The following is a 12,152-nucleotide window of genomic DNA, read 5'->3' as shown; positions in this document are numbered from 1 at the left end:
AAAAATTAATTTAATCCATTTTGGAATAAGACTAACATAACAAAATGTGGAAAAAGTGAAGCGCTGTGAATACTTTCCGGATGCACTGTAATTGACACAACTAAATTAACGTTACTGTACTTGTTCGAAATAATAAATTCCAGGAGAAAAAGGAGAATTTTAATTGTCTCTGTCTATGAAAAGGAAAAAACAGCATGTCACAATTCTGTGTTGTAATGTGTTTTTTCTAAAATGTACTACAAATTAAATATTATTAGAAGATTTTTCATTGATAAACCTTCTTGCTTAAGATAATGCATGAAAACTTAAATGTACATTAATATATTATTATCATATATTTGATATGTTTAAGCACGTGAAGAACCAACTAATCTTGATGTGTCAACGTTAAGGACACAGTCACAATTATCGTAAAAATGTCAATACAAATCTGGCAAAAATACTCCAAAAGCATTTTGCTTTGTAAAATAAATGCAACAAAAGGAACCATCATTTTCAATTACAATAAGCAAACAGTTCATCTGTCTAATGAAAACACTAAAACTTGCACTGCAACTGAATCCAGCATCACTGGATGTATAGCGGCATAAAACATGCAACACCTCTAAATGGGGCTTACAGTTGAAGACTTTATTGATACTTGATTCTGCAATTTTGAAGATACCCACACAGTGCAGGAAAAGCCAAAAATCCAATCATAGCTTAGTTAAACAGTCACATGAACAGTCCCTGATTTATATGTCAGCGTACGAGCGTTTTCATATGGCTATGCTTCTACAGCTGGCACAAAGGTAGAAGCTAGAGTACGCCACTCACTGCATCATTCGTTACTTGTCTTGTTATGGCAAAAAGTCTGTCGAAGGTCAAGTGATTCTGAAAGTCAGAAATAAAATGTATTTGTAAGGGGATGTGTCCCACAGTCTAAGTATCCCATAAAGGCTGAGGAGAGTGGGCTTGATTTCCCTCCCCCCAACTATGGACCTAGAATGGGTCTGCATTTCTTATCCAAAATATATGGTGTTGGGTTTCACAGCTAAACCAAGGAAGCATTATTTTGTTCTTTTGTTTTCTTGCTGTCCTTGGTTTAAACAGATGAACCAGCTAATTGCAGTTTGATACAGTGACTACAGAATCTCATTTATATGAACCACAGATGTATGAAATGGTCTGATAAACAAACAGTGCCTTTCTGGAATGCCTAATTATTTCATTGAAGGAACAGATGAGATTTTGAATACCTGCACTTTGCAACACCTGCAGTTCTCTCCAAGCGTGCTTCATATGAACAGGATGTTCATTTGGAGCCCTACTGTTGATGTGAAAACACCCATGAGGGATTTCTTTCTCTTGGGATTCAAAATGAAAAATAAGTCCTCAAATGACTTAAGTCAGGAACTAAATGAAAGTAATGACAATGACTAGAGATGATTCATGTTCACTGTCTGTTTTGCAGTAAGGGAATCATTTAAAATACTATTTTGTGAATGTTGGAGAAACTGCCTGGTCATGTAACCCTGACCGATTAGTCTCCTACAAAAGCATATGTATTACTGTTATAACAAACACATAGGCAATAAAATCCAAAGTCTCTTAAATTGTCTCTGTGATAATCTCTTTAGGCTTTTGGTACCATGGAAGGGCCCCTTGAGCAAGACCCTCGCAGGCTGTAGTAGCAGCTTGCAGCTCTACATGTGTACATTTTCAGCTTTGCATAATTAAAATGATTCACCTGGAGAAGAAACACTCCCTCCATCTGAAAATAGAGATTTGTGACTTCTCTATTGTTGTTTCTAATTTCTTAAATAGCTCGTTTAATCAATTCCACCTATGTGTGCATAAGAATAAACAAGTGTAAAAATGATATTTGTCATTGATTATTTAATTATAGCAGTAGAAGATGTGTTGATCAGTACTGTGAAAGTGAAAGCGGTATGTTGGTGGGATAATCCACAAAAAAAAATGATATAGATATGCAAAAAAGAACATATGGTTACTTATGATGTCAATTTAAACAATCAATAACATGTCTGGTATAGGGTTTAGTAACTTTCCAACAGATAAACTATATGTGTTTATAATACACAGTATATTCTGTTTGGTTAGTATTGTGTTTTGTGGTTTAAAACAGCGAAATGTGACAACTGAGAAAACTAAAATATACACAGCACTTAACCTCAAATTGTCATAGCATACCGTATATGTTGTGTTATACCCTGAGATAGCAAACTACAAACAGGAAAACACAAACCTCTACTACCTCTGGTATATTATTGTCAATTTACTGCCAGTTTACCACTATTAAACCAGAATTGTTGCCTATGTGCAGTATACATCGGTCTGTTCAGACTCATAATATACAAGGTGAGGGAATTCTTATGTGTTCACATGCTTGGCCAATAAAGCCGTTTGACATTAGACAATGGTTTAAATATGGTTGTTTGTAAAGAGGCTATAAATTCTTAAACCTGGATTCTGCACACAAATCTTCCAACTGACAGCTCAGATCCACACAATCAGCATTGTTTCAAGGTGGACACCAGAGATTAGTGTCACCAATTTAGTGTCTGAACGAGTGTGAAATATGGTCACATTCTCCCCTTCTATTCCTGATTTATGGAGTTGAAAATAATTGTTTTTGCAGAACATCGTGGTGAGAGTGAAGAGGAACTTCGACATCTTGGATAAAAAATGTCAACACTTCATAATTTTACCCTATTATAAATTTGTGTGAAATATTGTCATAAATAGCTTATGAATTCTGCAGTTAAGGCCACACAGTTTTGATCAGCAACGTCTATTCAGTTCAGTTTTTAGGCCAAATAAACTGTTGTGCAAGAAATTATATCAAGGCAGTCATGAGAATAAGACGGACAAACAGATGGACAACCCTAAAACATAATGCCTCTGACATAAAAATAAGCAATCACACTTTCAAAATGAGAGAAAAGAATCGTCTGGAACAAAGCAGCAGAAGACAAAGTATCCTTACTTTTAGTCTCGGATATAGGTCAAGGAACAAACACACAGAGTCCTATGTTTTTCAACAACTCAACTCTAACATATTTCAATACATTCCCACTAAATCCAAAATGCACCCACTTCGTTCAAACTTCTAACTCCTGAGTTTGTAATAGTCTGTTAAAATATTCAAAGTCTGAGCTAAGTTTAAATTTTTTTCAAGGTCCCTCCAGAGCTGCAGAGGACATGATACAACTGTTTTCACAGACTGCATGCCTCGTGACAGTTCAACTCAACTTTGTGTCGAATCGGTTGAGTGCACCTTAATCCTTCTGGACTGCATGAATAGATACACTACATTAGTTAGTTATCCAGTGAAAATGTCACCTCTACTGCCTGTGCCAATTGGCAAAAGGAGTGTTGATTTGCAAAAGTTAACAGTTACTTGAGGCCTTTATTATTGTTTTTTTGTTTGGTAGGTTGGTTTATTATCTAAAAAAAAATGTAAAATCACCCCAAAAACTTACATAACTGGATAAAATGACCTCGCTACTTTAACTGCATTCCCATCTCTTGTCCTCATTTGCGCTGTTTGTTCTCTTTTTGTTTTTATAAATTATAAAATATAATCAAAACACAATGTTTGCTGTAATGTTCCAGTTCTGAGTTCATCAATCTTACGCACCATTCAGCTCCTGACAAGGAAGAGTTCAAAAATCTACGAGGTCTTTTGTATAACATCTTGTGTAAAACTGTTATTTTAAAAGTTCTAATGTAATGCAAATCAATCTGTAGCGCCACATGAATAAATAACGGTTCTCAGGGCATTGTGGGAGCAAACAGGACTGGTTTTCCAGAGGAAAGTAAGAAAACGATAATTAAGGAGAATATTCAAAAATTTGAATATGTCGCTCCTGCATCCAAAACTTGTGACAGAATCAATCAAAAGAAAGCAACAACATGTTTCAGGTAATTTTAGATACACTGCTTTCAGTCATCACAGTGGCTTTTGAGACCTTTCATATTGATATAGACAAAGAAAAAAAAAAAAAAAAAAAGCCTTTGGGGACCGCAGTTTTATCAGTTGCTTATATTGAACTAAATCAGGGAGAAACGCTGTCTCTCACGCAACAGCCACACCCAGAGGAGCACAATACACCTCAGAAAAAAAAGTACTCACTTGGATCCTCACTGACAAACGCACCCGTATTCAAAAGAAGAGTCCTATCAAGGAGATTCGCCAATCTGGCCTCATCCTGCGACTGCTTGAAGATGTTTGCAGGCCTTATATAAGTACATTTAATAATGCAGCAGTCCCAGCTCTTAGATCCTCCCCTGAAGTTGGTTGCGGTGTGGCGTAGCTCTTATTAAGCACTCAATTAAAGCCATTCCCAAGGAGAGGCAATGTGCAACAATGTTTGAATTAGGAAGCATCGCTGGCTCAGACAGTCAGTGAAGACTTACCCCAAAGGAGCGCGGCGGCGCCTTGGAACCAAAGGCCTAGAAGTGCAGCATCATAAAGCATCACTAAAGCTGCGGAAATTATTCTAATATGATTGGATTACAAATAGGGCATTTACAGAACCAATGACACTAGATAAATAGAACAGGAGATAGAGCTGTCTCGCTGAGCCATCTAGAATAATTATTTTGAATTCAAATGTTAAAAATGAATACAGCGATGGGACTAAGTGACAATACCGAGGAGCTCTGCTATATACTCAAGTGTGCATATTTCAGACAGCTGAGGGCTGCCAATACACAGCAGTGTGCACACAATCCCTTTGGATATTGATGACTGGGTGTATTTTTGTGTAAATTACAATTATTCATGACCTGGCTTTGACTGAATTACACAACAATTCTTACTCAGTAGTGGGTGGAGGATTTTGCATGTAGCCCCGTGCAGATGACAAAATTGTTTCAATGAAAGCTTGTGCTGTGCGAGAAAACATCAAACCAATCATCATTGAGAGACCCTGCCTTTTTGGGGCTTTATTTTTTGCCGTGTTTAAAAATATATATATTATTACCGAACGTAGTTTTTACACAAAAAAGACCAAAAAGCAAAAAACAGTGCGAGCTCACCTTGCGGTGACTTCACAACACCGCTTGTACTTTCCTTCCATGCTGACTATAAACCACAGTCCCTCTCATAGTGAAAATTAAATTAATCTTTCCTGTATCTGCTCAGTGGTGTGCTGTCACTCCTGGACTACAGCCTAATCACAACTACTCTAGCATACCTTCTTTTCACAGTTTGGCTGAGGAATGAACATAACATTTTCCAGTATGCTGCTTCGTAGGCGAGATTTCTTCACTACACGTGGCTCAGCTTGTCAAACAGCTCTATTATACCAGATTCAAACAAGTAATGCATGACATACGTAAAACCACACTGCAATTTGGTAAAGTTGTATCAGAGGCCCGCAGCTTCCTCAGTCATTATGCTGCTGTGGAAAATTTCACAGCACAGTTACTTTGAAAATCCAGCAGAGTATAGCAAAAAAAAGCAGCCGTGCTAAACAACTGACACAATGCTTTTTTTTTTTTTTCCTTTTTTTTTTTTTTATGTACAGCTTGTTACAGTGTAAACCTGCAAATAAAGATTTTATCCTGATCAGAAAGTTGGCTGCAAATACATATGTACTGTATATTTGTCAGATATTACACTGTTTATTAGAAAGACATTTGAAATGAGGTCAAAAACAAGAATCTTAAAGACTCCACACCAATTGTTCCAACCTGTGTCAGCACGCCCACAAGGGACTGGGAATATTCTGCTACGCAAAATGTGTGTTATGTGTATTGGGGGCCTCAACTGACAATTATTTTCATTACTGTTTAATCTGCATCTTATTTTTCTCATTTATTCAATTTTATTTGTCTATAAAATGTCAGAAAAAAGTAACAAATGCCCATCACAAGTGGTCTTTAAGTGAAGGATAGACATTAGCAAAGATTAGTCAACTAAACCATCAACAGAATATTGATCAGCAACTTTTGAGATGATAAATTCATTGTTTGTCACTTTTTTTGATTGTTTTGTATTTTCTGATTAAACAATGTCTTGATTATTTATTCATGTTATTCATATATATTTCCTGACATTTATTTTGTCAATATAAAATGTCAGAAAATAGATTGCTTCAGACAAAATTGGCCAGAATCAATAGATTCAAATTGCCTGTTTCGTATGACTACCACTCATGTTAGAAAACGAAAAGCAGCAAATCTTCACACTGAAGAAGCTAAAAAAAAACAAAAAAAAAAAAACAGTTCTGCAGAATTTAGAAAGACAGTTTTGCTTTCACAACAATATTCCACCACTGATGTATTGTTACCCCCTCCCCACCTTGACTCCCAACCTGCTCCTGTGTACACTTTAAACAGCTGCCTGACTGATGGTGAGACGACACTCTCGACTAATGTGGAGTCCCCATGTGGCTGTAATGTCAGCACTTACAGGATATCCTGTGACAAAACAAGTCAAAGTAAAGTGTAAAAGTGTCCCAAGGCCACACACTGAAAGATCACCATCGTACCTCGTACACATTCAAACATTTTGTACAAAAAAGTCTCCTCCTCCTCCACTGTTCCTCCATTTTCCTCAAGAGATATGAAATAAAAATGACCTTGATGACACACTTCTTTGATACTTCCTGAGGAAACCACGGAATTAAATTTGTATGCCACTGAATGCACCTATCCCGGGGTATTTTTAATGTCACTTCAGCGCTGTGTCACCCCTGACAGGCTCGTTGGCTTCCATGACGCTGTCAACCATTAAAAGGGCTGCTTTTCTAAGGAAGGTGCGAGGGTGCATCTGGGCAGACAAGCAACCCCTGATATAATTTGATGCTGCACAAAAAAAATTAAAAAATTAAAAAATAAATTACACAGCTATTAACATTTTTTTTGCGGCACGAGCTGAAAGCAACAGGCAGTTAATTGCACTTCAGTTTGTGTCTGTAGTGTCATGATTATGAATCTTTATGGTACATTTTTGGTCATTTGGTAGGTAAATTAGATGCACAATCTAGCCTCCAATCAACAGCACATTTAAAACAAAGATTAAATATGTATACTTATATCTCAAGAGAGTCTCTGCTCTCTTGTTTCAGGCTTTTGGGGAGATATTGTACGCTCGCAAAATGCGATTGACCTGAGGAATAATCTCAAATGCTGAACCCTTTTAAGGTAAAGTGTTTCTCTTTTTCCCTCTGCTAGCCTCATGAATAAATTCAACTCTTGTCAACTCAGATGACAAGTCTATACAACAGATCACACACAGTCACTGGAGCCGCTCCTTAGTCAGACCCAGATCTAATGTTGAATGAACTTAATACATATGTCAAACGATTGATGCTCATATGCAGCACATGGTCAGCTCTGCCTGGTGTTCTCATCACATTTTCTTCTGATTGTGTGCGCGCACTGTTTTTTTTTTTTTATGTATTTGTATGTATCCAAAGGCTACAGGAATCACCTTCAATTATCGTTTGAGTGAGTATAATGCTGGTAGATGTTTGGCATGTCAAATGTGCTGAAACTGCACAGATGCTCGTATCTATTAAACATATTAAAGCAGGCGTATATTGCATTTGCTGGCCATTCAACTCCAGGCCCAACACAGGCTACCCATGGACAGTTTATATTATGACTGACAGATGCACTGATTAACACCATTAGGGTAGTGTTATAGTGACATGAAGGCTGATTCATTCTGATCTGTATCATTAGGCAAACAAACGCCATGCATAAACAAAATATTTAAATTGAATTTAAATCTTTAAATTTGTGGTCACTTATTAAAGCCTAAAGGTGCATAAAACCGGGTGCACCTGAAACCATTCAAAGCGTAATCTTAAAAATGTATACATGCTGTATTTGGGTTCGAGCTAAAGTTTTTTTTTCTGATTTAATCGCGCTGCATCCAGGATTTAGACGGATTGCCGTGGTCGTTGGTCAGCAGAAACGGAGGCGGCGACGTAATCAGAAAAATCCGTAGGGATTATTGAAGGGAGGGTCAACTCTGGAGGATTACTAAACATCTGCACTGATCGGAGAGACGCTCACTCACATTTTCGTGGATTACTTTGCCTCCACCATGATAGTCCCACAACAAACTAGACACAGGCAAATGAGATCAGCAGAGGGTGAAATTCCGAGAAGGCAATCTCGCCTGCTGCCTTCTACATACAGCGCGTCAAGGTTTTTAATGTAATCTGGGGAAAAAGTTGCGATGTGGACTTGGATTTGTTTCTGAGCTGCCACTAACTACTGAGCTGAGCTGATGGATATTTAACTTGAGAGATGCTGAAGTTACTCCGTGGAAAAGAATGGGGTAGCCTAATCATAGTGAAACCAATAATAATAATAATAATAACAACAACAATAACAATAATCTTACCCGTGCGCACGACAGCGACGCCTCCGAGGATTCACAGCCACAGATTAATCCGTATTTTGCCACTAAAGAAGATTCTACAGACAGACATCACTGTCGAGTCGAAGCGACGCTCCCGGTCCAAAAAAAATAGCCTCTCAGTCGGACTTGCGCGCAAAAGATGCTGCTCTTTTCTTTTGTGTATCGCCACGAGCTGTATGTGCTGTGCTGCTCTGCGCGGCACCACTACTGTACCTCCATCCCTGCCTTTCTGTCTCCCTCTCCTCCTCCTCCTCTCTCTCTCTCTGAGTGTCAGTAGCACAAGTAGCTGACGGCGTGGCGTCTCGCAGGTTGCATATTGGAAAGTGTGCTCACTCACCCCGATGCGTCAAGACTCCCTCCCTCCTCGTACCGTGCTGGAGCTGAGCGGGACGCACGCACACGCAGCCGAGGGAGAAAACCCGGCTCGGAAGAGAAAGAGAGAGCGCTGTCTTGTCTGTCTTCCCTCCCGGTCAGCCTCCTCGCTGCTCCGGCTATCGAAGCGGAACAGACTCCCTCCTTCCGCGACCGCTACTCCTTCCTCCCTGCTGGGACGTCCAAGTAGTCTTGGATATTGATGGACCAAATACTTTTCAGATGGCTTGTTATACTGTGGTAAACATCCAGTAATATATGTCAGCATGACACGATATGAAACACACTGACACTCCCTTTAGTTTTTTTTTTTTTTCCATAAATATTAGACTAATTGGATTATTGATTTTTTTTTTTGTTTGGTGAATTTAAATATGGGCTGTTTTTTGGATTGAAACCCCAGAGTTTGCATCAACAGTTTAAGAACAAGGAAAAAACCTGCTGCTTTTACACCTAAAAAGTTTGTTTATAGGTCATAACAAGTAATGCTCCATGTGTAAAAGTTGTTGGCTATGAAGTGTAAAATGTTGTAAATTGCCTCAAGTGCTGTCACTTGAGTCAGCATTGGGCAGAAAAAGGCTTGTTGGCGTAGAAAAAAAAAAAGATCATCCCACTGTAGGCCAATGTCCATCTCTGCTTAAGGCTAACAGGCTAACAGCTCAAGGCTTTTTCGGCTTTTATTGGCCAATTTGCCACAGGGACCACTCCTGTTGTATAAAAATCAATGAAAAATTACCAAAAGACCGATAAGGATTTTCTCTACAAAAGTATATCGAAGTGAGACATACTCTTTGTATTATGTTTTGTAATAGGTTTTACATCTGCAAAGTATTGCCCTGCTATAGACACAGTAACAGTCTTGGCAAAGTGTTAATGTGCTGGAAGGACCAGCGGAAAAATACTGACGCACAGTGAGCCACACAACACAGAGGCAAGCCATTGACTGTTTAGAAAAGTGGACGTAACTTGCGGGTCTGAAAAATGAGACCAATGCTGAAGTGCCTCAAACCGCATTACTGTGGTTTCTAGACGCCGTCCATGTTGCCGTTGCTTAGCAGCTCACAAGTTCTATTTGAACGGAGCAAGTGTCTTTGTCTTTCTCAGTGAAATCTACCATTTCCTCCTATCCAGCGCGTCAAAATATGGTCACCTGTTGCTCCAGAAAACCAAGATGGTGACTGCAAAATGCTGCCGAACTCGGAGCTTCAAAACAGCAGTTCACGAACTAAAGTGTGAGGTCTTGGTGGGTTGCTGCTGGAAGCTAACCCAAAACCTTTGTTAACCCTTAGAACCGAGAGATGCAAATTGTGTCCAATTTCCCACCCCTTCTTCTCGGTTGAAAAGCACAGCGAGTATTCATGACGGAGATTTAGCCTATTACCCATGAAACTGCACAACTTGAGCTTGTCAGTGGGCCATCCGTGTGACGAAGCGTTGCAGAGAAAATTGACTTTGAAGTTGCGTCGTCGTTACACTGCATGAAGAGCTGCGTCCATCTACACCCCAGCTTCTCTTTATTGAATTACACCCGCAGTCCTGATTGCTTCACAAGGTATACCTCATCAAAATAAAACACTTTCAACGGAACATCTCACAGTTCATCTCTGTAGTCTTCAACATAGGGATGACATTACATTATGAAAAACAAAATATACATATATATATATACTGTATTTCTGGGTCTACCAGACAGCAGAGTTAGCACTTATCACATGGGCATGTGCCCTGAGTGTGTCCCCGGTTTGGGCCCCTGGCCACCCCACAGTCATTCATGACATAAATTTTCCATCAGGTACTAAGCACATTTTTTTTTTTTTTTTTTAATTCCTCAGCCATACAGTGTCCCGCAAATATGCAAATATAGTTCATATATTGCCAGATTCTAGACAATCTCAATATTTTATGGGGAGATAAATGTAGAAACATAATTTCATATAAGCGCTAATATAAAAATAAAATCTCAAATTAAGTGATGTAAGATTTGAGCCATTATCAACACTACAATACTATTTAATATGCCAGAAGAAGATTTAGTATGTCCCAATACATAATACTTGAAATGCCATGTGCCAAAAGTACAAGGATGTCCGATTAGATCCTATTTTACAATATTTAGGCCAGCATGTTACTTTGGCTGTTCTGACCCACACGATCCACTGCGCGGCAGAAGATACGTCAAATTGGTGGTGGCGCTAATGCTCTGCCAGGTTGGAACTCAGAAACGGAAGAAGGAGAAAAAGAAGAAGAAGAAAAAGAAGGAGAGGCATTAAAATGAAGCGTACTCATTCCAAATAGCATCCTTTTTCTTTTTACTCCAAATGTTGTGCTACAGATCGTGACTGATATGACCGAGAGGGTCAAAGTTCAAGGTACATTTTCTATGATGAAGTATGCCCCAATACATTCTACATGCAACAGTCCATACTTTGTAGCTGCAGTGAATACTAAAGGTAAAAAAAAGAAAAGTATACGATTAGGAACACAGCTACAGAGACACACATAGGGGATCACAGGTAGAGGAAGTAAAACCAAAAACAAACCACACAAAAGGTGACGCAGACATACCAAAACCGTGACAGCAATCATATAATCCATTGAATTACCAATAAACTGATTGTCTTTTTTCTTAAGACTGAATCCTTATCATATTACTGCATGTCCCCCCACCAGTTGTCACCTCTTTTTATTCATAAATTATTTACTCCTATTCATTGAATCAATATATTATTTATTTGATTAATTATAGGCTTCAAATTGAAAAACAAATATTCATTGTTTGTAATTATTCCCATTTGTGATTTCAACTTTGTCTTTCAATCTTATAAAGAAGTTGGAGAAGGCGGCGGACACATTTTGCCAGTTATCCGTTCCATAGCTGAAATTCTATACATCCTGTTTAGGTACCAGTCTATTTGACGTAGCCTGATTCGTGGCTAATATAGGGTTACCTATTTTGTTGCTGGAATTCTTTACTACTGGGCAGAAGAAAAAAAAGGTTTTTTTTGTTTTTTTTTCATCATACATTCTCCAACAGTCTGATCCAAATAATTGTTTATTGGAATAGGGACTTTGTTAAAAAATGACATTATTATTATTTTTTTTTTTAACTTGCCTTATAAATTATACTTTCACGCAATTGTATCTTGTGTTTCTGACGTGCTTCTTGAGTCAAATATAGATTTCTAGTTTTCAAAAATAGCATTTACTGTAGAACACTTCTTTAAATTGAATTCACAATCAAATTCAGCATGATCTCACTTTTCTTATAAAAATACATGGAAAGAAGAATTTTCCATTCGTACCACTCTAACTATTAAACAGGCATTTTTTGCTTCTTTTTCGAGGTCATGTCTAACAACAAACACGCTTACAGATCAGAGGTAAGTGAGAC

At 38.2% G+C, this 12,152-nt stretch overlaps 1 protein-coding gene across 3 annotated transcripts in view; it reads right to left on the bottom strand.

The window, feature by feature from the left end:
- The window catches only part of cntn4 (contactin 4), a 151,727-nt gene extending 142,923 nt beyond the window's left edge, over positions 1-8,804 (bottom strand). For 2 of the 3 annotated variants that reach the window (XM_069166761.1, XM_069166917.1), the window contains exon 1: positions 8,372-8,609. The gene's annotated coding sequence lies outside the window, so the exon portion shown is untranslated. Of the gene's footprint in view, positions 1-8,371; positions 8,610-8,726 lie in introns of those variants that run through there. The other variant, XM_069166838.1, reaches the window with a different exon arrangement.
- Positions 8,805-12,152: the final 3,348 nt, after the last annotated feature.

The sequence above is a fragment of the Embiotoca jacksoni genome, unplaced genomic scaffold, assembly GCF_022577435.1.
Source record: "Embiotoca jacksoni isolate LCO1_2020_lvr unplaced genomic scaffold, fEmbJac1.0.p SCAF_1, whole genome shotgun sequence".
Lineage (NCBI taxonomy): Eukaryota > Metazoa > Chordata > Actinopteri > Embiotocidae > Embiotoca > Embiotoca jacksoni.
This window is presented reverse-complemented; position numbering and strand designations above follow the sequence as displayed.